At 47.3% G+C, this 26,977-nt stretch overlaps 1 protein-coding gene across 3 annotated transcripts in view; it reads right to left on the bottom strand.

Moving 5' to 3' along the window:
- Positions 1–426: 426 nt before the first annotated feature.
- LOC135011660 (retinol dehydrogenase 7-like) overlaps positions 427–26,977 on the bottom strand; it is a 132,593-nt gene continuing 106,042 nt past the window's right edge. For all 3 annotated transcript variants that reach the window (XM_063952478.1, XM_063952480.1, XM_063952479.1), the window contains one exon: positions 427–848. The gene's annotated coding sequence lies outside the window, so the exon portion shown is untranslated. The remainder of the gene's footprint in view (positions 849–26,977) is intronic.

Below are 26,977 nucleotides of genomic sequence, written 5' to 3'. Positions count from 1 at the left end.
TACCCTTCCCTAGGTTTGTGCCTCGAGACAATCCTGTCTCAGAGGTCTACAGACAATTCCTTTGACTTCATGCTTGGTTTGTGCTCAGACATCCACTGTCAAGTGTGGGACCTTATATAGACAGGTGTGTGCCTTTCCAAATCATGTCCAATCAACTGAATTTACCACGAGTGAACTCCAATTAAGCTGTAGGGACATCTCAAGGATGATCAGTGGAAACATGATGCACCTGAGCTCAATTTTGAACTTCATGGCAAAGGCTGTGAGTACTTATGTACATGTGATTTCTTAGTTTTTTATTTTTAATAAAACAGCAAAAATCTCAAAAACACTTTTTTCATGTTGTCATTATGGAGTTTTGTGTGTAGAATTTTAAGGGGAAAAATTAATTTATTCCATCTTGAAATAAGGCTGTAACATAACAAAATGTAGAAAAAGTGAAGCGCTGTGAATACTTTCTGGATGCACTGTATGATTTCATAGTTGGGTTGTATAAACTTTTTTGAAAACATACTTCTCTGGAGGAATCCGACAACTTTTCATTTGCACTAGAGCACACCTCCCATCTGTCCAGCTTCTGGTAGGAGAGTCCTAATTTAAAATCACTCCCTCACTGTAAGGACAGTGGTCAAACTGCATATGTAAATTGGGAGATATGTCTCGATTGTTGTCCAATCTGCCTCTGTTGCATAATGCATTTCTGGGGTTATTTTGGTGAAATGTATGTTGGTTGGGAACAGCCTAGTGCTTGGGGTGTGAGACAGCTCCAACATTTCATGCTCTTAACATTGTGTAACCATGCGCCTTCGTGGTGTGACAATGCCTCATCTTGGTGGCTGGAAAACTTTCTGCAGAAAAAATAAATAAATCAGTTTTGTACTGTATAAACAAATCAAGTTACTTAATGTATTTTATTTACTCTGTAATACACAATGTTTTATATAAACTAATGTGAAATAGTGGCTACACTGCTTCTTCAGATCCCTCTCTCCTGATGCTTACTTCCCAATTGCCCACTTCTCTAACCTAGGGGGTAATTCAGAGTTGATCCCAGCAGCAAATTTGTTAGCAGTTGGGCAAACCCATGTGCACTGCAGGGGGGCAGATGTAACATGTGCAGAGAGAGTTCGATTTGGGAGGGTTATATTGTTTCTGTGCAGGGTAAACACTGGCTGCTCCATTTTTACACTGCAATTTAGATTTCAGTTTGAACACACCCCACCCAAATCTAACTCTCTCTGCACATGTTATATCTGCCCCCCCAGGGTCGGACTGGGGCATGAAGGGCCCACCGGGGACATGCAGTGGTAGGGGCCCATGTTTATGGGTGTGGCCAGACAATAGTGGAGGTGTGGCCAACCACCACAGAGGCTTGGCTAACCTTTATAATAATGTACCAGATTAACAACAGTAGAAAATACACCATAGTCCTGTGCAGTATAATGTAACATATATAACTGTATAATTAAAGTACACTAGGATAGAGTTTGGAACCTAATCCCTAGAGGAGGAGGTGAGCCCACAGGCAGAGGAGGTGGTTCCACAGGCAATGGGGCCTACTGGGGGTTTCCCCTGTTCCCCTGTGGGCCAGTCCGAGCCTGTCTTACCCCCCCCCCTGCAGTGCACATGGTTTTGCCCAACTGCTAACACATTTTCTGCTCTGACTTAGGCTCCTAATCCTCTCCTCTCTTACCTTCCAGTCAGCCTTAAAAAATGATCTTTTCTGAAGAAATCCTTGACCCTGAGGCTTTCTCCAGAAACATTTCTCTTCTCTACTTCACCTCCAAGCCCCTTCCATGGGTTGTCTATGTCTAATTTCCTTACTCTCCACACAATATGACTTAGCAGGGGCGGAGTGGGATGGAAAAATAGTGCAGGAAATTTATGGAAGGAGCCCTAATGGAGCCAGGGTCAGTTGGGGGCAGGATCCCTCCTTATAGGTTCTGAGTTTGAGCTGAACACAGTTCTGGCCCCCCTTGCTTCTATTGCTGCAGTTGCATCTGCTACTTCAAGCTAATGCCGCTACAATTCACTTTCCAGATGTACAAATGGAGCCACGCTCATCTATAGCGGCTCCATTGCAAATGCGCACTCCCGACGTGACTAGGGGATCTGGCGCTAGCCGCACTACGGGAGTGCACTGAAATGCTCCCATTACGCTCCCCTATCACAGCGGATCAGACACTGTGATAGGCGCGCCCCGGCGGGCGCGCCCCGGCACAGACGGAGCCATGATTAGCGTGGTTCCATCTGTATATCTGTGCATTTCAATATGCAAGGACTGAGATGCCCACTTTCAGTGTCTACAGATGCTGCAATCATATTTGTGTGTTTTGCATCTGTCGCAACATTGAAATTTTGCTAGCCTTATCCTAGGTGCAGATCATCCATCTGAGTATGGCCTCCAATGTGAGCAATTCAGTTTATCTATACGCAACCACTTTCAACAACATGCCCATATTATGATATATCTGCATCTCGGTAACCAACCCCCTGTAATCTAGGAACGCCAAACATATTTCTAGTACACTTCTTGGTGCGTGCGTATAAATCTGTCCTACATCTCCTTGTGTAAACCATTCGGACATATTCGTCGTGCAACTCAAATTCATGCTCCCACAGGAAAAAACACATACTTTGCCCCAAGAAAAATAAAACACAACGCCTCACCAGGAAACAATAAAAATATTGGCCTGAGTGTAAGTGATGGGTCACCCTCCTCCAGCATCTCACACCTGTCTCTTCCCTGCATGGTCTAGGGGAGCTTGGACACGGGGGGTGGATGCGGCCTGCAGTTGGGTTGATGGGCAGCACCCCAAAGCGAGAGGGAAGTTAGTGTGGCATTTCTGAGTCTCATTGACCTTCTGTGCATGTGCAGAAGCTGTCTTGCAACGCTGATTGGAGCAGAGCTCTGATTGCGGCAGCCAGGTGGCTTGGTGAAGGGGAGAGTGCAGGCCACTGAGGGGGATGTTGGGACCACACAAACGGGGGCCAGTCCACCACCCACCATCCCAATCCGCCCCAACCCTTAGACTCACTCCAATTCAGTTTTCATTCATGAATTGCTCGTGGGACTATTTGATTTATACTGCCCGGCTGAAGAATACGCTGAAGCTTGTTACTTCCTGTACTTCCTGTTTATGTATCTGTTCTATTCATGAAATGACACTGTTGTACTATACTGTTCCTCAGTAAAGAAGCACAGTGCTTGCTCCAATCTGAGTGTGCTGTCATAGAGACACCCGCTAACAAATGTACCACTTCTCTTCACACCAATAAAACTTTCACAATTGCAAACAGAGATAAGAGTTGTGGTTTGTCCATATTAGTAGTAAATATTAAAGTAGCATTATCTGGAGGGGTCAATGTGCCATCAACCAATCCTGACTCTTTCCCACTTCAGATGTAGGAGGACACAGGAAAAATATGTGAAAAATTCTAAGTACACAAAACTAATTACTATGCTTGATATTTTTCTCTGCAGTTTTTTTCTTTCATTTTTCTCTGTGTATTGGCGGCCTATTTACTAAGCCTCGGATGGAGATAAAGTGTACGGAGATAAAGTACCGGCCAATCAGCTCCTATCCACCATGTCACAGGATGGGTCTACATTACAGTTAGGAGCTGACTGGCTGGTACTTTATCTCCATACACCTTATCTCCATCTACGGCTTATTAAATAGACCACTTGGGGGTAAATTTACTAAGATGGGAGTTCTATTTAAGATGGGCTATTGCCCATAGCAACCAATCAGATTCCAGGTATTATCTTCTAGAAGGTGCTAGATAAATGAGAAGTAGAATCTGACTGGTTGCTATGGGCAACATCCCATCTTAAATAGATCTCCCATCTTAGTAAATTTACACCTTGGTCTCTAATAATCCATTATTTTGACTGACAACTGAAAGGCTGAATGCCTACAATGCTTGGTTCAATGACTGGTGGACTACAGTACATGTTGTTTTTTGACTTACCTCAGCCCAGGTAAGTGCGGCCGGGTGTAAATGGGGCATAGCATCGTGGGAAGGGGCATGGCTTCGTGGCACAAGGGCATGGATAAGTGTCCCGACCCCCATTATTGTCATTTCGGGGTCTGGGAGATGCGGCCTGGGCCCGAAGACTGGCGTTTCTTCAGCACCCAGTTCCTGTAACTGAGGAGCCGGCACTTTGGTGTCATCCCTCGACAGGTGACACCCCGGTGCGGGCCGCACCCCCACACCCCCCCTTACAGCCATCAGTCCTGCATCCCAAGAGTGTCCTGCTCGCTGTGTTTTGCACAACTCACCAGTACCACCAAGTATATCCTGTTTTGCGGAGTCCTTTATCTGGGAGGTCTGCTCAGTTTACAAGCTGCAATCTGTGTTACTAGCTGCTGAATCTTCTGTTTAGCCACTTGAGTGAGTTCTCCTGTGTGAGTAATCTGTAGAGTTCTGAATTCAGCAGTGAAGTCTATCCATGCTGTCCCTGCACAGCAAACCCAGCATGACATGCTAATTCCAGTTCCAGCTCTCCACTCATTCTCCACTTCCCCAACATTCAGGCCTACTTCCTCCATGCCAGAGTTCCCTCCAAAACTTAGACATGGGCGCTGCCATGACACTTGCGATCAGCTGACCACTAATTCCCAACCACAGACACTGCAGCGGTCACCTGACTCTGCACACCAATCTGTTGCTGTTGTCTGCTTTAACAAACCCTGGCCTAGCAGCGGTCATTTGCCCAGATCCTCCAATCACCGCTCTCCAAGGTGAATATAAGGATAGCACAAATGAGCTGCCGGTGCCTTGAACAACTTCGCTTCACTTCGCTCCCTGAGCTCCAGAACTCCTGCAGCTTGTGGTAGTACTCTGCCTGTACCATCAGTTCCAGACCGAGATTAGAAGCATCATCATTTCCAGCCCCGATATTAGATGCATCGTCGTTTCCAGCCCGATATTAGAAGCATCATCGGTTCCAGCCCGATAGAAGAAGCATCATCAGTTCCTGCCCGATATAAGACGCATCATCGGTTCCAGCCCGATAACTTGTGTCACCGGTTACTAGTCTGCATGCACAAGAACTACTAGAACAGTGATGGCTAACCTTGACACTCCAGCTGTTGTTGAACTACACATCCCAGCATGCCCTGCTACAGTTTTGCTATTTGGCCATGCTAAAACTGATGCAGGGCATGCTGGGATGTGTAGTTCAACAACAGCTGGAGTGTCAAGGTTAGCCATCACTGTACTAGAACATACCTCCCAACATGACCCTGTCCAGGAGGGACAAAATGCTCTGCTTCTGGACTTTTCTCTTAATTTATAATTGCCGGCACCTGTTTTAGGTTAATGGATAAAAAAAGGTGTTTCAGCACAGGTGATGGCAATCATAAATTAGAAGGGAAGTCCAGAAGCAGAGCATTCTGTCCCTCCTGGAGAGGGTCATGTTGGGAGCTATGCTAGAAGCCACTGAGTTACCACTTCTCAGCATCCATCATTGGCCAACTACAAGCCGGATTAAGCCTTGGGAAGGCTCAGGGCACTTAAGACAGGGGGGCCCCCGAGTGAAGGGAGGGGTGTGTATATTTTGTTGTGCATATCTCCCAACATGACCCATTCCAGGAGGGACAAAATGCTCTCTACCTGGACTTCCCTCTTAATATCTGATTGGCATCACCTGTGTTGAACTATTTAATTGTTAAGAAAGGTATTTCCACAGAGGTGATTGCAATCATAAAATTAGATGGAGGTCCAGGTAGAGAGCATTTTATCCCTCAGGCAATGGGTCATGTTGGGAGGTATGGATTGTGTGTATTAAATAAATCTTCAACCAATGGTGTATATTAGATTTAAAGTAATAGTTTAATATTGCCAGAGTACTGTTTACAGCTCCACCTAATTGAGAGAAAACTGTTTTATAAAGTTTTCTTGTAGTGGAACAAAGAGAACTTAAACAACCTTAAAATACACATATTAAAATAAAATCTATAATTTATCTTGCAAGAATGCAGCAGCCTCTGTACTACTTACACACTTGGGGGTAAATTTACTAAGCTCCCGATTTTGACCGAGATGCCGTTTTTTCATCAAAGTGTCATCTCGGTAATTTACTAAGCAATAATCACGGCAGTGATGAGGGCATTCGTAATATTTTGAAGTCCTAGGAAAAAAATCACGAATGAATACACCATCGGTCAAAACGCGGCTGTTTAAGTATGAATCTCGGTCATTTACTAAGAAGTGCAAAGCAAAAAAAAAACAAACACTGCCGTGAAAAATTACAACTCGTAAAAAAGTGCTAAAAAAAAACAGACCTTTTTTTTTTATTCGTGATTGGATAGGCATGCACGGATCCATGAGATCCGTGCATGTATATCAGTGGGAAGGGGTGGGAAAGTGCTTATTTTTTCAAAAAAAATTGCGTGGGGTCCCCCCTCCTAAGCATAACCAGCCTCGGGCTCTTTGAGCCGATCCTGGTTGCAGAAATATGGTGAAAAAATTGACAGGGGTTCCCCCATATTTAAGCAACCAGCATCGGGCTCTGCGCCTGGTCCTGGTTCCAAAAATACGGGGGATAAAAAGAGTAGGGGTCCCCCGTATTTTTAAAACCAGCACCGGGCTCCACTAGCTGGACAGATAATGCCACAGCCGGGGGTCACTTTTATATAGTGCCCTGCGGCCGTGGCATCAAAAATCCAACTAGTCACCCCTGGCCGGGGTACCCTGGGGGAGTGGGGACCCCTTCAATCAAGGGGTCCCCCCCCCAGCCACCCAAGGGCCAGGGGTGAAGCCCGAGGCTGTCCCCCCCCATCCAATGGGCTGCGGATGGGGGGGCTGATAGCCTTTGTTGTAAAAGAAAAGATATTGTTTTTAGTAGCAGTACTACAAGTCCCAGCAAGCCTCCCCCGCATGCTGGTACTTGGAGAACCACAAGTACCAGCATGCGGCGGAAAAACGGGCCCGCTGGTACCTGTAGTACTACTACTAAAAAAATACCAAAAAAAACACAAGACACACACACCGTGAAAGTATAATTTTATTACATACATACACACATACATACATACTTACCTTATGTTCCCACGCAGGTCGGTCCTCTTCTCCAGTAGAATCCAAGGGGTACCTGTTGAAGAAATTATACTCACGAGATCCAGGGGTCCAGGGTCCTCGGGGAATCCAGGTGTAATCCACGTACTTGAAAAAAATAACAAAACGGACACCCGAGCCACGCACTAAAAGGGGACCCATGTTTGCACATGGATCCCCTTTTCCCGACTGCCAGAAACCCACTCTGACTGATGTCTAAGTGGGTTTCTTCAGCCAATCAGGGAGTGCCACGTTGTAGCACTCTCCTGATCGGCTGTGTGCTCCTGTACTGAGTGACAGGCGGCACACGGCAGTGTTACAATGTTGCGCCTATGCGCTCCATTGTAACCAATGCTGGGAACTTTCTGCTCAGCGGTGACGTCACTTTAGGTCAACCGCAGGGCAGAAAGTTCCCAGCATTGGTTACAATGTAGCGCATAGGCGCTACATTGTAACACTGCCGTGTGCCGCCTGTCACTCAGTACAGGAGCACACAGCCGATCAGGAGAGTGCTACAACGTGGCACTCCCTGATTGGCTGAAGAAACCCACTTAGACATCAGTCAGAGTGGGTTTCTGGCAGTCGGGAAAAGGGGATCCATGTGCAAACATGGGTCCCCTTTTAGTGCGTGGCTCGGGTGTCCGTTTTGTTATTTTTTTCAAGTACGTGGATTACACCTGGATTCCCCGAGGACCCTGGACCCCTGGATCTCGTGAGTATAATTTCTTCAACAGGTACCCCTTGGATTCTACTGGAGAAGAGGACCGACCTGCGTGGGAACATAAGGTAAGTATGTATGTATGTGTGTATGTATGTAATAAAATTATACTTTCACGGTGTGTGTGTCTTGTGTTTTTTTGGGTATTTTTTTAGTAGTAGTACTACAGGTACCAGCGGGCCCGTTTTTCCGCCGCATGCTGGTACTTGTGGTTCTCCAAGTACCAGCATGCGGGGGAGGCTTGCTGGGACTTGTAGTACTGCTACTAAAAACAATATCTTTTCTTTTACAACAAAGGCTATCAGCCCCCCCATCCGCAGCCCATTGGATGGGGGGGGACAGCCTCGGGCTTCACCCCTGGCCCTTGGGTGGCTGGGGGGGGGACCCCTTGATTGAAGGGGTCCCCACTCCCCCAGGGTACCCCGGCCAGGGTGACTAGTTGGATTTTTGATGCCACGGCCGCAGGGCACTATATAAAAGTGACCCCCGGCTGTGGCATTATCTGTCCAGCTAGTGGAGCCCGGTGCTGGTTTTAAAAATACGGGGGACCCCTACTCTTTTTGTCCCCCGTGTTTTTGGAACCAGGACCAGGCGCAGAGCCCGATGCTGGTTGCTTAAATATGGGGGAACCCCTGTCATTTTTTTTCCCATATTTCGGCAACCAGGATCGGCTCAAAGAGCCCGAGGCTGGTTATGCTTAGGAGGGGGGACCCCACGCAATTTTTTTTTAAATATTTGACAGTGTTTAATTTAAAAAAAACAAAAAAAATGAACCCCAGCACGGATCACACAGATCCGGCCGAGATTCATTGTAAAAAAGTCGGCAGTGTTTTGCTAATCACTGCCGTAAAAATAGAAAAAAAACCACGAATGACATCGACATCGGAACAAAAGAAAAACCCGAATACGACAGCTTAGTAAATTAGTCGTAATCAATTCAAAAAGTTGCAGTTTTACACTTTCGATGTCATTCGTGATTGAACTTTGACCTGAAACGGGAAAATACGAATCTTAGTAAATTTACCCCTTGGACAGGATTTAGAAGGACTCTCTGGGGTATATTTACTAAGCTCCCGATTTTGACCGAGATGCCGTTTTTTCTTCAAAGTGTCATCTCGGTTAATCTCGGTCATTTACTAAACACTAATCACGGCAGTGATGAGGGCATTCGTAATTTTTTGCAAGTTCAGGTAAAAAATTACGAATGAATACACCATCGGTCAAAACGCGGCTGTTTAAGTATGAATCTCGGTCATTTACTAAGAAGTGCAAAGCCAAAAAAGAACAAACACTGCCGTGAAAAATTACAACTCGTAAAAAAGTGCTAAAAAAAAACAGACCTTTTTTTTTTATTCGTGATTGGATAGGCATGCACGGATCCATGAGATCCGTGCATGTATATCAGTGGGAAGGGGTGGGAAAGTGCTTATTTTTTAAAAAAAAATTGCGTGGGGTCCCCCCTCCTAAGCATAACCAGCCTCGGGCTCTTTGAGCCGATCCTGGTTGCAGAAATATGGTGAAAAAAATGACAGGGGTTCCCCCATATTTAAGCAACCAGCATCGGGCTCTGCGCCTGGTCCTGGTCCCAAAAATACGGGGGACAAAAAGAGTAGGGGTCCCCCGTATTTTTAAAACCAGCACCGGGCTCCACTAGCTGGACAGATAATGCCACAGCCGGGGGTCACTTTTATACAGCGCCCTGCGGCCGTGGCATCAAAAATCCAACTAGTCACCCCTGGCCGGGGTACCCTGGGGGAGTGGGAACCCCTTCAATCAAGGGGTCCCCCCCCCCCAGCCACCCAAGGGCCAGGGGTGAAGCCCGAGGCTGTCCCCCCCCATCCAATGGGCTGCGGATGGGAGGGCTGATAGCCTTTGTTGTAAAATAAAAGATATTGTTTTTAGTAGCAGTACTACAAGTCCCAGCAAGCCTCCCCCGCATGCTGGTACTTGGAGAACCACAAGTACCAGCATGCGGCGGAAAAACGGGCCCGCTGGTACCTGTAGTACTACCACTAAAAAAATACCCAAAAAAACACAAGACACACACACCGTGAAAGTATAATTTTATTACATACATACACACATACATACATACTTACCTTATGTTCCCACGCAGGTCGGTCCTCTTCTCCAGTAGAATCCAAGGGGTACCTGTTGAAGAAATTCTACTCACCAGATCCAGTGGTCCAGGCTCCTCGGCAAATCCAGGGATAATCCACGTACTTGAATAAAACAAAAAAACGGTTGCCCGACCACGAACTGAAAGGTGACCCATGTTTGCACATGGGTCACCTTTCCACGAATGCCAGAAACCCACTTTGCCTTCTGGCTAAGTGGGTTTCTTCAGCCAATCAGGGAGTGCCACGTTGTAGCACTCTCCTGATCAGCTGTGTGCTCCTGTCCTCACTGACAGGCGGCACACGGCAGTGTTACAATGTAGCGCCTATGCGCTACATTGTAACCAATGATGGGAACTTTCTGCCCTGCGGTTGACCTAAAGTGACGTCACCGCTGAGCAGAAAGTTCCCATCATTGGTTACAATGTAGCGCATAGGCGCTACATTGTAACACTGCCGCGTGCTGCCTGTCAGTGAGGACAGGAGCACACAGCTGATCAGGAGAGTGCTACAACGTGGCACTCCCTGATTGGCTGAAGAAACCCACTTAGCCAGAAGGCAAAGTGGGTTTCTGGCATTCGTGGAAAGGTGACCCATGTGCAAACATGGGTCACCTTTCAGTTCGTGGTCGGGCAACCGTTTTTTTGTTTTATTCAAGTACGTGGATTATCCCTGGATTTGCCGAGGAGCCTGGACCACTGGATCTGGTGAGTAGAATTTCTTCAACAGGTACCCCTTGGATTCTACTGGAGAAGAGGACCGACCTGCGTGGGAACATAAGGTAAGTATGTATGTATGTGTGTATGTATGTAATAAAATTATACTTTCACGGTGTGTGTGTCTTGTGTTTTTTTGGGTATTTTTTTAGTGGTAGTACTACAGGTACCAGCGGGCCCGTTTTTCCGCCGCATGCTGGTACTTGTGGTTCTCCAAGTACCAGCATGCGGGGGAGGCTTGCTGGGACTTGTAGTACTGCTACTAAAAACAATATCTTTTATTTTACAACAAAGGCTATCAGCCCTCCCATCCGCAGCCCATTGGATGGGGGGGGACAGCCTCGGGCTTCACCCCTGGCCCTTGGGTGGCTGGGGGGGGGGACCCCTTGATTGAAGGGGTCCCCACTCCCCCAGGGTACCCCGGCCAGGGGTGACTAGTTGGATTTTTGATGCCACGGCCGCAGGGCACTATATAAAAGTGACCCCCGGCTGTGGCATTATCTGTCCAGCTAGTGGAGCCCGGTGCTGGTTTTAAAAATACGGGGGACCCCTACTCTTTTTGTCCCCCGTATTTTTGGGACCAGGACCAGGCGCAGAGCCCGATGCTGGTTGCTTAAATATGGGGGAACCCCTGTCATTTTTTTTCCAATATTTCTGCAACCAGGATCGGCTCAAAGAGCCCGAGGCTGGTTATGCTTAGGAGGGGGGACCCCACGCATTTTTTTTGGGGATTTTACATTGTTTAATTAAAAATAAAAAAATAAAAGAACCCCAGCACGGATCACACAGATCCGGCCGAGATTGATTGTAAAAAAAAACGGCAGTGTTTTGCTAATCACTGCCGTAAAATTAGGTAAAAAAAAACGAATGACATCGACATCGGAAGAAAAGAAAAACACGAATACGACAGCTTAGTAAATCCATCGTAATAAATTCAAAAAGTTGCAGTTTTACACTGTCGATGTCATTCGTGATTGAACTTTGACCTATTTTCGGAAATTACGAATGTTAGTAAATGTACCCCTCTGTGTTTCTCTCTCTAGACCTGAACACTCTCAATAGATAACAGGTTATACAGGATTCAGACAACCAGACAGGAATGAGGAGAAGCTGGGAGCCCTGGGTCATTTACAGCTCTCTCCCCTCTCCTATCTCTGGGAAGCTCCATCTGTATCTCATGAAACCTGATAATCCTGTGTTTCTGACAGTATTGCATACTGTCCTGCTCACATTCTGGTTGCCTAGTTCTGCTGCTGCACAAGAGGAGAAGAGGTGATGTCAGCGTGCTCTGTCCGGGGGCCCCCATGAAATAGGGAGGCCTGGGGTACAGAATGCCCAGCACCCCTTCCTTAATCTGGTTATGGCCCACTGAGGTCACAGCTGGGAACACAAAACCTCACAGATCTGACACCTGTCTAACAGTGAAACTGACAGACTGATATACTCAAAGCGTCCATTACTAATAATTTACTGACTAAGGGGACCATTTATCAACAAGCGTTATCTAACTCGTTACATATAATAAACTCTGCTCTAGCCAATCCACTCCCAACTGTCATTTTTCAAATACATGACAGGAGACCTATATGACTAATTGCTATTGGGACGTCTGACTAACTGCACAATGGGGGTAATTCCAAGTTGATCGCAGCAGGAATTTTGTTAGCAGTTGGGCAAAACCATGGCCCTCATTCCGAGTTGTTCGCTCGGTAAAAATCTTTGCATCGCAGCGATTTTCCGCTTAATGCGCATGCGCAATGTCCGCACTGCGACTGCGCCAAGTAAATTTGCTATGCACTTAGTAATTTTACTCACGGCTTTTTCATCGGTCTGGCGATCGTAATGTGATTGACAGGAAATGGGTGTTACTGGGCGGAAACAGGCCGTTTTATGGGCGTGTGGGAAAAAACGCTACCGTTTCCGGAAAAAACGCAGGAGTGGCCGGAGAAACGGAGGAGTGTCTGGGCGAACGCTGGGTGTGTTTGTGACGTCAAACCAGGAACGACAAGCACTGAACCGATCGCAGATGCCGAGTAAGTCTGAAGCTACTCAGAAACTGCTACGAGGTGTGTAATCGCAATATTGCGATTACTTCGTTCGCAATTTTAAGATGCTAAGATTCACTCCCAGTAGGCGGCGGCTTAGCGTGAGCAACTCTGCTAAAATCGCCTTGCGAGCTAACAACTCGGAATGACCTCCCATGTGCACTGCAGGGGAGGCAGATATAACATGTGCAGAAAGAATTAGACTTGGGTGGGTTATTTTGTTTCTGTGCAGGGTAAATACTGGCTGCTTTATTTTTACACTGCAAATTAGATTGCAGATTGAACACACCACACTCAAATCTAACTCTCTCTGCACATGTTAAATCTGCCTCCCCTGCAGTGCACATGGTTTTACCCAACTGCTAACAAAGGCCCTCATTCCGAGTTGTTCGCTCGCTAGCTGCTTTTAGCAGCATTGCCCACGCTAAGCCGCCGCCCTCTGGGAGTGTATCTTAGCTTAGCAGAATTGCGAACGAAAGATTTGCAGAATTGCGAATAGAAATTTCTTAGCAGTTTCTGAGTAGCTCCAGACTTACTCAGCCATTGCGATCAGTTCGGTCAGTTTCGTTCCTGGTTTGACTTCACAAACACACCCAGCGTTCGCCCAGACACTCCCCCGTTTCTTCAGACACTCCCAGAAACGCCACGTTTTTCCCCAGAAACGCCAACGTTTTTTCACACACGCCCAGAAAACGGCCAGTTTCCGACCAGAAACACCAACTTCCTGTCAATCACAGTATGATCACCAGAACGAGGAAAAATCCTCGTTATGCCGTCATAACTTTTGTGTAAAACAACTAACCGCATGCGCTCTGCGAACCTTGCGCATGCGCAGTAAGCGACTAATCGCAATATAGCAAAAATCGGCAACGAGCGAGCAACTCGGAATGACCACCAAAATTCCTGCTGCGATCAACTCAGAATTACCCCCAATGTTAGTTATTTGACAGATTAACTGAGCAGTTGCTATTATTGTGACTACTTTAAAAAATTGTAGAAAATGATTGAGTAATGCTTTATAATCTGGCTGAATATTTGTTTCTTTTAAACTCTCTTTAACAACTTATGAGTGACTGGTGATCTGTGTGGTAATCAAAGGCCATCATACAATCATGTTGTACAGTACCGTATCAGTTTGGGCTATTATTATTGTTATTATTGTTGTACAGTACCGTATCAGTTTGGGCTATTATTATTGTTATTATTGTTGTACAGTACCGTATCAGTTTGAGCTATTATTATTGTTATTATTGTTGTACAGTACCGTATCAGTTTGAGCTATTATTATTGTTATTATTGTTGTACAGTACCGTATCAGTTTGGGCTATTATTATTGTTATTATTGTAGTACAGTACCGTATCAGTTTGAGCTATTATTATTGTTATTATTGTTGTACAGTACCGTATCAGTTTGGGCTATTATTATTGTTATTATTGTTGTACAGTACCGTATCAGTTTGGGCTAGATTATCCAGCTGTATTGATATTCACAAAATATAGTAATACCCCTTTTACACCACCTAAAATATCCCGGGATTTTGCACGGGAGCGCGCAAAATCCCGGGACTGCAGGTGGTGTAAAAGGGTCACCCCGGGTCCACTTTCCCGGGAATCCAACCCGGCACATACGCAGGGTTGGACACGGGTAAGACCCGGGAAGGAGGCGGTGTAAATGGGTAAGCCAGGTCAGCCGACCCGGCACCCATTTACAGCATGACAAACCTCCCGTACCGCAGTGTCCGGTGGGCGGTCGGGAGGCTGGGGGTCACGGCGCACGCTGTCTATGCAGACAGCGGCGCCGTGCTGGTTGCCATGCTGCAGCTGGAGACATGGCACATGCTGTCTATGCAGAACGCAGCACCATGTCTGGTGCCTGGAAGCGTCGGAGGCTGGGGGCAGCACAGCAGCCTCCAGATTGCTGTGCTTGCCCCCGGCGAGATGCTCCGGAGTCCCGATCTGCAGTGTGGGCCGGCGCTTGGAGATGACATCATCTCTAAGCGCCAGCCATGTCTGAGGCAGATCAAAGTTGAGTCATGGAAGGGAAGGAGGGTTGGTGGGACAAGGATTCAATGTTGCCGCTACTCTGATAAGACCCGTAAATGGAAATGTACTGTAGTTAGTGTAAAGTATACTAACTGTCCCTCTGTGGCTACACCTAATGGCCTCTGTACCTAGAGGGATAGCGATGCGACCACAATAATCCAGTTGGCAGCACCAATGCATATGCGCAGGTGCAATTTGGCTCACGGCGAGAGAGCGTTTCGGCTATGGCACATTGAAAATGGGGGTGGGTTAGTAGCATTTTTATGGCGGCTGTGTGACGTCACAAGCAGCCTGTCACGATCCGGGTATCTGGACGCCATTTCTTACCCATCAGATGCCTCCTAAGGCTGGCTCAGCGCTCCAGGACCGGATCCCATCTGTTATCCTGATGTTTACATTCCTGTATCCTCTCCTGTCACTCTGAGACGCTGTCACAGTAAACGCCATATTACACCTGGCATGGCGTTTCCCGCGGCCTCCGCCGCCGTCCCTGAGCTTCTGCATGCAGAGTGTCTGAGTGGCGATTACATCAGCCGCGGCCTCCGCTGTGTCCGCGTGGTTGGATGTGCACCTGTCAGCTTGGCGCCTCCTGTCTCCGGTGGCCGGCGCCGCCATTACTGTTTTCATTACCACATGGATTACAAACCAAACTTCCCTCCAAGTGTCTGCATGGGCGCAGCCATCTTGGATTCTGTCAGCTGATCATTTCCACCAATCTGTTCTCAGTATTGATAATCTGCATAATTGCCTAGCCAATCCCTTCCTTGCTGCAGGTATAAATACACTGTGCCTGAGCAAGGAAGGCGTCAGTGCTTTGGTTGTCAAACCTAGTTCCTGTTTGTCTCTCTCCTGTGATTGTCTTCCAGGTTCCAGCTCCTGTCTCAAGACTTCCACCATAGAGACCCGCACCAGCATTCCACCTGCGGTGTAGCCTGACTCTCCGATCCATTGTGGATTCATCTGTTTCCAGTTACAACATTACCTGCTTCCAGCCCAGCTTCCAGCAGAGTACAGCTTCTCTTAAAGGGCCGGTGTCCTTTCTACACTTTACCACTCTCCACCGGTATTATAATTTCACCGCTCTCAAACTCCTAACTTCAGCTCATATTTCATCGCTCCCAAGTTCATTTATTATTTAACTGGTTCCAGCCAGTATCCACTCCGTGCCAACAACAGTCTGGTTCCAGCCAGTATCCACAGCAGCCGTTTTATCTTCAGCAGCCCAGCTTTTCCTGGAACACCAGCTGGTACAATCCTGGGTTATCTCCATTGCTACAGTCGGGCCTGGTAAGGACTTTCCATCTAGAAGATTATAAGAACTATCTCACACTACCAGTGCCCTGTGGCTCCTGCCACCCTGTAGTTCCCAGGAACTGTATTTATTCTTTGCTGACTTTTATGTTTCTTTTACTGCTACTGTGATGCATGGAGTTTGTCATAAATAAACATCATTGACTTTTATTCAAGTTGTCGTGGTCACGCCTTCGGGCGGTTCTTCTTCATGTTACTTACATGTCCAGGGGTCTGATACAACCTCCCAGGTTCCGGTACATCTCAGCCCCTACAACTGAGGCTGCCTCCCGTCAGCTCAGGCCCTCAGTTGTGACAGTAAGCACTGACCTAATGAATCCAGCCGGAGACCAGGATCAAGCGGCCAGGCCGATGCAAGAACTGGCAGCCCGACTAGAACATCAGGAGGCTGCACAGGGCCACATCATCCGCTGTCTCCAGGATCTCTCTACTCGGCTGGATGGGATTCAGACAACTCTCCGTGGATCAGGCGCGTCTGGTGCGTCAACCACAGTGACTCCAGCTATAACCCCACCCACCTTACACATTGCTGCTCCACGTCTTCATCTTCCAACGCCAGCAAAATTTGACGGATCTCCAAGATTCTGCAGGGGATTTCTCAACCAGTGAGAGATTCAGTTTGAGCTACAACCTGGCATTTTCCTAGTGACCGTACAAAAATTGCCTACATTATTTCTCTTCTCAGTGGCTCAGCCCTTGATTGGGCATCACCGTTATGGGAGAGGTCCGACACCCTGCTATCTTCTTACACTGCATTCGTCTCAACATTCAGGCGCATCTTCGACGAGCCAGGCCGGGTAACCTCAGCTTCATCCGAGATTCTCCGTTTACGCCAGGGGTCATGTACTGTAGGACCATATCTGATACAGTTCCAGATCCTGGCATCCGAACTGGCATGGAACGACGAGGCCCTGTATGCTGCATTCTGGCATGGCTTATCTGAGCGTATTAAAGATGAGTTAGCTACCAGAGACTTACCTTCTAAGTTAGATGAGCTAATCTCACTCTGCACAAAAGTTGATTTACGTTTCAGAGAGAGAGCAACTGAGCGTGTAAGATCATCTGCTCCAAAATCTTCTGCTCCTCCTCCTCGCCAACTGTCACCAACTAAAGATGAGCCCATGCAAATTGGCCGTTCCCGTTTAACTCCTGCTGACCGCCGAAGACGTCTCTCCGAGTCTCTCTGTCTTTATTGTGCAGCTCCGTCTCACACCATTAATGCCTGTCCCAAACGTCCGGGAAACTCCAAATCCTTGCTCGCCAAGGAGAGGGCCGGCTAGGAGTAATGATCTCCTCTCCATCTCCTCAAGATTGTAATATCCCAGTCTAGCTTCAAGTTGCTCAACGTTATCGGAACGTCATTGCCCTCCTTGATTCCGGAGCAGCTGGGAACTTTATTACCGAAGCCTATGTTAAACGGTGGTCCCTACCCACCGAGAGACTTCCTTCGTCCATTTCTTTAACTGCCGTGGATGGCAGCAAAATTTTTGATGCAGTTATTTCTTTAAGGACTCTACCAGTTCGTCTGAGAGTGGGAGTTCTTCATTCCGAACTTATTTCTTTTTTAGTGATTCCAAGAGCCACACATCCTGTGGTCCTGGGCCTTCCATGGCTCCGTCTTCACAATCCTACAATTGATTGGACGACTACGCAAATCCTGGCATGGGGTTCCTCCTGTGCTGAGACATGTTTGTTTAAAGTATTGCCTGTCTGTTCTTCCTCCCCCAGGTCGTCTGATGTTCCACCTCCTCCATATCAAGATTTCACGGATGTGTTCAGTAAAGCTTCTGCTGATATCCTTCCTCCTCATAGAGAATGGGACTGCCCGATTGATCTCGTTCCAGGGAAGGTTCCACCTCGAGGCCGAACTTATCCGTTGTCTCTGCCTGAGACGCATTCTATGGAGGAATACATTAAAGAGAACCTAGCAAAGGGGTTCATTCGACCTTCTTCTTCTCCAGCCGGCGCAGGCTTCTTTTTTGTAAAAAAGAAAGATGGTGGTCTGCGGCCGTGCATCGACTACAGAGGTTTGAACGACATTACCATCAAGAACCGTTATCCTTTACCCCTGATTACTGAGCTCTTTGACAGAGTTAGCGGAGCTACCATCTTTACAAAGCTGGACTTGAGAGGTGCATACAATCTCATCCGGATCCGTGAGGGTGACGAGTGGAAGACCGCCTTTAACACCCGTGACGGACATTATGAGTACCTCGTCATGCCCTTCGGATTGAGCAATGCTCCAGCTGTCTTCCAGCATTTTGTCAATGAGATCTTCAGAGACATTCTATACCGTCATGTCGTGGTCTATCTAGACGATATCCTCATTTTTGCCAACGATTTAGAGGAACATCATTTTTGGGTTAAAGAGGTTCTGTCCCGTCTCCGTGTCAATCATCTCTATTGCAAATTAGAGAAATGCGTCTTTGAAGTCAAGTCCATTCCGTTTTTAGGGTACATTGTGTCCGGTTCCGGACTAGAGATGGATCCTGAGAAACTACAAGCAATCCAAAATTGGCCGGTACCCTTAACCCTCAAAGGGGTCCAGAGGTTCTTAGGGTTCGCCAACTATTACCGAAAGTTTATACGAGACTTTTCCACCATTGTGGCGCCTATTACTGCTTTCACTAAGAAGGGTGCTAACCCATCCAAGTGGTCTGAAGAAGCCATGCAAGCATTTCATCTTTTAAAACAAAGGTTCATCTCTGCGCCTGTTCTGAAACAGCCTGACATCGACTCTCCTTTCATCTTAGAGGTGGATGCCTCCTCCGTTGGAGTAGGAGCGGTGTTATCTCAGAGGGCTAAAGATGGCCATTTACACCCTTGCAGTTTCTTCTCCCGGAAGTTCTCCCCAGCTGAGCGCAACTATGCCATTGGCGACCAGGAGTTGCTAGCCATCAAGCTCGCTCTAGAAGAGTGGAGGTATCTGTTGGACGGAGCTTCTCATTCAATCACCATACTTACAGACCACAAGAACCTTTTATATCTGAAAGGCGCACAATGTCTCAACCCTCGTCAGGCCAGATGGGCACTTTTCTTTTCCAGGTTCGACTTTAAACTCCAGTTCTGTCCGAGCTCTCAGAATCGCAAGGCCGATGCCCTTTCCCGCTCATGGGAGCAAGAAAATGAGTCAGAGTCTTCAGACAAGCATCCTATTATAAATCCGTTGGCATTCTCCACGGTAGGGATGGACTCTATGCCCCCATCAGGGAAAAGTTTTGTGAAACCGATGCTAAGGAAGAAGCTCATGCATTGGGCCCATGCTTCCCGTTTTGCCGGACATACAGGTATCCAAAAAACCCTGGAGTTTATCTCTACGTCCTATTGGTGGCCAACTCTGAAAAAGGACGTCTTGGAGTTTATTGCATCTTGCCCAAAGTGTGCTCAACATAAGGTATCCCGCCAGTCGCCTGCGGGGCAACTGGTTCCACTATCTGTTCCCCGTCGACCTTGGACCCATTTGTCGATGGATTTTATTACAGATTTACCCATGTGCAACAAGTTCAATACCATCTGGGTGGTAGTTGACCGGTTCACCAAGATGGCACACTTCATTCCTCTGACCGGTCTCCCGTCAGCTTCCAAGTTGGCTCAAGTATTCATACAAGAGATCTTCCGACTCCACGGTCTTCCTGAAGAAATTATTTCAGATCGAGGAGTTCAATTCACAGCCAAATTCTGGCGAAGTTTATGTCAAGTCCTCCAAGTCAAGCTAAAGTTTTCCACGGCTTACCATCCTCAGACCAATGGTCAAACCGAGAGGGTGAATCAGGACTTGGAGGCCTTCCTCCGCATCTATGTGTCCTCCTCTCAAGATGACTGGGTTCAATTACTTCCCTGGGCCGAGTTCTGTCATAACAACCAGTATCATTCTTCCTCTGCTTCAACACCATTCTTCACTAACTTTGGATTCCACCCTAAAGTCCCTGAGTTCCAACCGCTTCCAGCAACTTCTGTTCCCGCAGTGGATATCACCTTGCATCAGTTTGCCAAAATCTGGAAGAGCGTACGATCAGCTCTGCTCAAGGCATCGTTCAGGTACAAGAAGTTTGCGGATAAGAAGCGTCGAGCAGTTCCTGCTCTCAAGGTGGGTGATCGGGTATGGTTATCCACGAAGAATTTGAGGTTAAGAGTTCCCAGTATGAAGTTTGCACCTCGCTATATCGGTCCTTTCAAGATTGAACAAGTCATCAATCCTGTTGCTTACAGACTCCAGTTGCCTCCCTTCTTAAAAATACCCAGGACATTCCATGTTTCCCTGTTGAAACCGCTGATCTTGAATCGGTTTCATTCCTCACTTCCTCCAACTCCGAAAGTCCAAACTCAACGAGGCGTTGAGTATGAAGTAGCCAAGATCCTGGACTCACGTCATCGTTACGGTCAACTACAATATCTTATTGACTGGAAGGGTTATGGCCCTGAGGAACGTACATGGACCAATGCTTCTGATGTCCATGCTCCTGCCTTGGTCCGGAGATTCCATTCCAAGTTTCCTCAAAAGCCAAAGAAGTGTCCTGGGGCCACTCCTAAAGGGGGGGGGGGGGGTGCTCTCACGATCCGGGTATCTGGACGCCATTTCTTACCCATCAGCGCTCCAGGACCGGATCCCATCTGTTATCCTGATGTTTACATTCCTGTATCCTCTCCTGTCACTCTGAGACGCTGTCACAGTAAACGCCATATTACACCTGGCATGGCGTTTCCCGCGGCCTCCGCCGCCGTCCCTGAGCTTCTGCATGCAGAGTGTCTGAGTGGCGATTACATCAGCCGCGGCCTCCGCTGTGTCCGCGTGGTTGGATGTGCACCTGTCAGCTTGGCGCCTCCTGTCTCCGGTGGCCGGCGCCGCCATTACTGTTTTCATTACCACATGGATTACAAACCAAACTTCCCTCCAAGTGTCTGCATGGGCGCAGCCATCTTGGATTCTGTCAGCTGATCATTTCCACCAATCTGTTCTCAGTATTGATAATCTGCATAATTGCCTAGCCAATCCCTTCCTTGCTGCAGGTATAAATACACTGTGCCTGAGCAAGGAAGGCGTCAGTGCTTTGGTTGTCAAACCTAGTTCCTGTTTGTCTCTCTCCTGTGATTGTCTTCCAGGTTCCAGCTCCTGTCTCAAGACTTCCACCATAGAGACCCGCACCAGCATTCCACCTGCGGTGTAGCCTGACTCTCCGATCCATTGTGGATTCATCTGTTTCCAGTTACAACATTACCTGCTTCCAGCCCAGCTTCCAGCAGAGTACAGCTTCTCTTAAAGGGCCGGTGTCCTTTCTACACTTTACCACTCTCCACCGGTATTATAATTTCACCGCTCTCAAACTCCTAACTTCAGCTCATATTTCATCGCTCCCAAGTTCATTTATTATTTAACTGGTTCCAGCCAGTATCCACTCCGTGCCAACAACAGTCTGGTTCCAGCCAGTATCCACAGCAGCCGTTTTATCTTCAGCAGCCCAGCTTTTCCTGGAACACCAGCTGGTACAATCCTGGGTTATCTCCATTGCTACAGTCGGGCCTGGTAAGGACTTTCCATCTAGAAGATTATAAGAACTATCTCACACTACCAGTGCCCTGTGGCTCCTGCCACCCTGTAGTTCCCAGGAACTGTATTTATTCTTTGCTGACTTTTATGTTTCTTTTACTGCTACTGTGATGCATGGAGTTTGTCATAAATAAACATCATTGACTTTTATTCAAGTTGTCGTGGTCACGCCTTCGGGCGGTTCTTCTTCATGTTACTTACATGTCCAGGGGTCTGATACAACCTCCCAGGTTCCGGTACATCTCAGCCCCTACAACTGAGGCTGCCTCCCGTCAGCTCAGGCCCTAAGTTGTGACACAGCCGCTCCAATCTAAAAAATAGCGGCGGACTTCCTGCATATGGTGAATTCTTCAGAAACTGGTGATCTTTTCAGATGTGGTTAGGCCTGTGGACATGGGAACTGTAGTGTGGTGGTAGCGGGGTGCTGTGACAGCTTTCCACATGGCGTTGTTCACAGTGGCCCGGCAGTATGGATGGCGCCATTTTGCTCCATATCAGCTGACCAGACCCTGACCAATTCCATGCAGCGTTAGCTGACGTTTGCAGCCAATTCTGTGACACCATAGGGTTTAAACGTTCCTGCTTCTCAGTGCTCAGGTGGCCAGTGCCATAAGTCACACAGTTCCACGTGTGAGCTTTGTAGCTACGTTCCTCAGTGTTTCCAGTTACGTATTAGTACCTGCATTGCTCTGAGTTCATTACCACAATCTCCATCAGTTCCAGTCCGATAACATTACCACAGTCTCCATCTATTCCAGTCCAATAACATTACCATAGTCTCCATCTCTTCCAGTCCAATAACATTACCACAGTCTCCACCTGTTCCAGTCCAATAACATTACCATAGTCTCCATCTGTTCCAGTCCAATAATATTACCACAGTCTCCATAATTTCCAGTACAATAACATTACCACATTCTCCATCGGTTCCAGCCTGGTAATATCCCCACAGTCTCCATTGGTGCAAATCCAATATCTCCAATCATTGGTGGAAGTCCGATATCTCCAATCATCAGTGCAAGTCTGATATCTCCAATCATTGGTGCAAGTCCCACATCTCAAATCATCAATGCATGTCCGATATCTCTAATCATTGGGGCAAGTCCCACATCTCCAATCATTGGTGTAAGTCCGACATCTCCAATCATCGGTGCAAGTCCGACATCTCCAATCATCTGTGCAAGTCCGACATCTCCAATTATCAGTGCAGGTCCAATATCTGCAATCATTGGTGCAAGCAGGGGTGGCTCCAGAGGTGGGGCTGCAGCTCAGTTCGAAATTCAAATAGGGAAGCCACACCAACTGCCAGTGAGTCAGTTTAAAATGGCAGTTGGTGGCAGGTGGTGTGTCTCCCCTATTTGAAATTTGAACTGACCTGCAGCCCCTACCCAGGAGCCGCCACTGGGTGAAAATCTGACATTTACAATCATTGGTGTAAGTCTGACATCACCAATCATCGGTGCAAATCTGATATCTCCAACCACTGGTGAAGGTCCGATATCTCCAACCATCGGTACAAATCCAATATCTCAAATCATCGGTGCTAGTCCAATATCTCCAGTCATTGGTGCAAGTCCGATATCTTCAGCCATCGGTGCAAGTCCATTAACCTTCAGACTGCAACACAGTCCGATAGTCCTCAATCAGATACCCCAACTCCATTCCCTTCTAGTGCTAGCCCAGGTAACCTAGTAGTCAAGGGGCTGCGACCGGCCCATCAGGTGCAGTGAAACCCAGATCCCCTTGTGGGGTTCCCTGGAGAAGACTACTGATAAGGTAAGACTCCGCGCCCCTGCTCGGAGTCTAGACAACTACCTGGTGCTAGTTTTCGGAACTTGGACCCTCCTGGGGTAAAGTGCCTCTGACAGCTCTATGAGAAGGAACTATGGGGGTCATTCCGAGTTGATCGCTCGCTAGCTGTTTTTATCAGTCGTGCAAACGCTATGCCGTTGCCCACTGGGAGTGTATTTTAGCTTAGCAGAAGTGCGAACGAATGTATCGCAGAGCGGCTACAAAGTTTTTTTGTGCAGTTTCAGAGTAGCTCAAAACCTACTCAGCACTTGCAATCACTTCAGACTGTTCAGTTCCTGTTTTGACCTCACAAACCCGCCCAGCGTTCACCCAGCCACACCTGCGTTTTTCCTGGCACGCCTGAAATTTTCCGAACACTCCCTGAAAACGGTCAGTTGACACCCAGAAATGCCCACTTCATGTCAATCACACTGCGGCCACCAGTGCGAATGAAATGCTACGCTAGACCCTGTGCAAAACTACATCATTTGTTGTGCCCGTACGACGCTCGTGCGCATGCGCAGAACTGCCATTTTTTAGCCTGATCGCTGCGCTGCTAACAAATGAAGCTAGCGATCAACTCAGAATGACCCCCAATATCCATCCACCCAGTTTCCAGCTCAACACCACACCAGCTACCAGAGACTCTGACACAGGCCCGGAGACATCAACACACCAAATGCAGAGAATATAGAACCAGCATGTTCTGTTGAACCCTACAATTTGGAACAAAGCAGTAGTAAGACCGGGCATTTACAGACAGACATGTCCTGACTCAGAGGTGGACGCAGTGATGACATCACATGCAAATGGCCAATTTAAGTCTGTGCATGCGTCTGAGTCACACTGTGCATGTGTCCCGATTGTTACCACTCAGAGAAGCAGTATAGATTGGGTGGCAAGGTCTGTGATTTTTAGTGGGCGTAATTGGGAGATAACAATAGGTTGGAATCTTGGATAAGCAAAAGCAGGTGTGTTGATGAAAGCGATGGCATCCAAAGATACTGAAGGCCATACTCAGATGGAGAACCTCTTCCTGCCATAGGGCTGGTGCAAGTTTGATGGTGCTTTTGATGGTGCCTCTAAAGGCAATCACAGACGGAAATGCACCCTCTCAATATGCTGCAAGTGGGCATCCCAGTCTTCAGAATATCGCCCGTGGTATTAGCATAAGATGAAGATGCGACTGCGGCAAAATATTAGTGAGTGGTAAGAGAGCCCTGCTCACAAGCTTGCAATCTATAGGATTACACAAGTTTAATACAGTACATAAAAATAAGTTCCACATATTGGATATTTCAGTCAGATTGCAAGGGTTCAACATACTTGGTGGGCTATATGATGTTACATGGGTGGTGCAGGCATTTAATACATACTTGCCTACTCTCCTGGAAGGGTGGGAGGCTCCTGAAAATCAGGTCGACCTAGTACATGTCAACCTAACGCTCATGTCGACCTATTGCATGTCAACCTAATGCTTATGTCGACCTTCAGTGGTCGACCTAATGACTGTCGACCTAAGTTGGGTCGACCTAACGACCGTATCCCGTGAGCTACATCACTGCTGTGATTATGGGTCTTATTCAGCATGGATCACTATTGAGAAAGAAACTGCGGTCTTCTCAGAACTATTTCTGCTAAAAACGCATGTGAAGAGCCGCCCAAAAAGGTAAAAGATGCCCACTGATGCATTTGTAAATTTGTGTATGTATTCTCACAATTGTGATGCATATTCAGAAATTGAGTACCACCGACAATTCCAGCTGACCCATGCATACACAGGATATGCAGTCGCAGCAGTGCCATGTTTTTAATCACAGCTATTGCAGCTGACATCAGATGCACGCCAACAGGGTTGGTTAAGCCTTGAGAAGGCCATAGGGCACTTTAGACAGGGGGGCCCGAGTGAAGTGAGGGGGGTGTATAATTTGTTGTGCATACCTCCCAACATGACCCATTCCAGGAGAGATAAAATGCTGTCTACCTGGACTTCCCTATTAATATATGATTGGCGTCACCTGTGTTAAACCCTTTAATTGTTAAGAAAGGTATTTCAACAGAGGTGATAGCAATCATAAAATTAGACGTAGTCCAGGTAGAGAGCATTTTATCCCTCCTAGAATGGGTCATGTTGGGAGGTATGGATTGTGTGTATTAACTCTTCAACCTATGACAGGCTTTTTAAACCAGTGTGCCGTGGCACACTAGAGTGCCGCGACCAGTTGCAAGAGCAGCTTCCTGCACCTTCAGAGTGAACTGTTGGCCCGGACTCTTCTTAGAGGATCAGTCGTGCTCCAACTGTGACCTATGCCTTGAAGACGCGGTTGTGTAATATCATAGGTCACGGACGCCATGTCTCACCACCCAGCCAGCCCACCCACCTGCATACACATCTTCCAGTTCCCGCCTGCATCCACAGCTTTCCTGCCCACCCACATCCACACCTGCCCGACCACCCGCTGCACAGTATTCGCAGCACTCCACTATGAACAACCCCCGCCACTGAGAGACAGGGAGGAGGACAGCTGACCGGTAGGGGCTAATAGTTGTTATTTTATTTCTCCTGTGGGGAACAATAGGATTTATGTGGGGAGAATAAGGATTTATGGGGGGAATAATGTCAATAATTCATGTGGGGAGCAATAGGATTTATGTGGAGAGCAATGTGATTGTTTTTTCTGTGTAGGCCAATGTATGTGTTTTTTGTTTTTTTTACTGTGAGGAACAATATGTGTTTTTTGTTTTTTTCTGTGGGGAACTGATGGTGTGCCTAGGCAATTTTAAAATATAGGCCCTCATTCCGAGTTGTTCGCTCGCTAGCAGATTTTAGCAGCATTGCACACGCTAGGCCGCCGCCCTCTGGCAGTGTATCTTAGCGTAGCAGAATTGCGAATGAAAGATTAGCAGAATTGCGAATAGAAAATTCTTAGCAGTTTCTGAGTAGCTCGAGACTTACTACTACACTGCGATCAGCTCAGCCCGTTTCGTTCCTGGTTTGACGTCACAAACACGCCCTGCGTTCGGCCAGCCACTCCCCCGTTTCTCCAGACACTCCTGCGTTTTATTCTGGCACGCCTGCGTTTTTCCGCAAACTCCCAGAAAACGGTCAGTTTCCGCCCAGAAACACCCACTTCCTGTCAATCACACTCCGATCACTTCAACAATGGAAATTCTTCGTTCGGACGTGAGTAAATCTACTAAGTTTTGTGCTAAAATACTTAGCGCATGCGCACTGCGTACCATGCGCATGCGCATTTTTGCCTTAATCGCTCTGTTGCGAAAATTAGCAACGAGCGAACAACTCGGAATGACCCCCATAGTTCGGTATGCCGCGAGTAAAAAAAGGTTGAAAATCACTGACCTATGGTATATATTAGATTTAGACTAATAGTTTAATATTGCCCAAAAAACTGTTTATAGCTCCACCTAATTGAGAGACAACTATTTTCTAAAAATTTTCTTGTAGTGGAACAAAGACAACTTCAACAATCTTAAAATACACATAGAAAAATAAAATCTATAATTTATCTTGCAAGAATGCAGCAGCCTCTGTACTACTTACGCCCTTGGACAGGATTTAGGAGGACTCTCTGTGTTTCTCTCTCTAGACCTGAATGCTCTCATTA

Source organism: Pseudophryne corroboree, chromosome 2 (genome assembly GCF_028390025.1).
Source record: "Pseudophryne corroboree isolate aPseCor3 chromosome 2, aPseCor3.hap2, whole genome shotgun sequence".
NCBI lineage: Eukaryota > Metazoa > Chordata > Amphibia > Anura > Myobatrachidae > Pseudophryne > Pseudophryne corroboree.
Note: the sequence above shows the minus strand (reverse complement) of the source record. Positions and strands in the feature narration are given on the sequence as shown.